Genomic DNA, 397 nt, shown 5'->3' with positions numbered 1-397 from the left:
CTGAGAAACGTTATGAATTCCAAACCAGCACTACAATGAATTCTAAACAATATCCTAGAAAAAGACAATGAAGGTAACAACACAATGAGGCCCAACAGAGCAAATCAAATAGGCAAGCCAAGAAACTAAAAGGTGAAAAAAACATGACAATATTAAGTTAGTAGATATGAGTTATAACCATTAATATCAATGGCCTCAATTCACCAATTAAGAGAAATAGACCAGCAGAATGGATTAAGAAGCAAAATCCAATAATATGTTGTATACAAGACACGTCTAGTGTAAAAATAAGCCCATAGACTGAAAGTGAAAGGACAGAAAACTTCTTCATGTAACAGGAGCCCAGAAAAAAGCGGGGGTAGCAGTCTTATGCACAAAGTAAGTTTCAAACCTAAAC

The sequence above is a fragment of the Fukomys damarensis genome, unplaced genomic scaffold (assembly GCF_012274545.1).
Source record: "Fukomys damarensis isolate Sample0158 unplaced genomic scaffold, DMR_v1.0_HiC HiC_scaffold_39, whole genome shotgun sequence".
NCBI lineage: Eukaryota > Metazoa > Chordata > Mammalia > Rodentia > Bathyergidae > Fukomys > Fukomys damarensis.
This window is presented reverse-complemented; position numbering follows the sequence as displayed.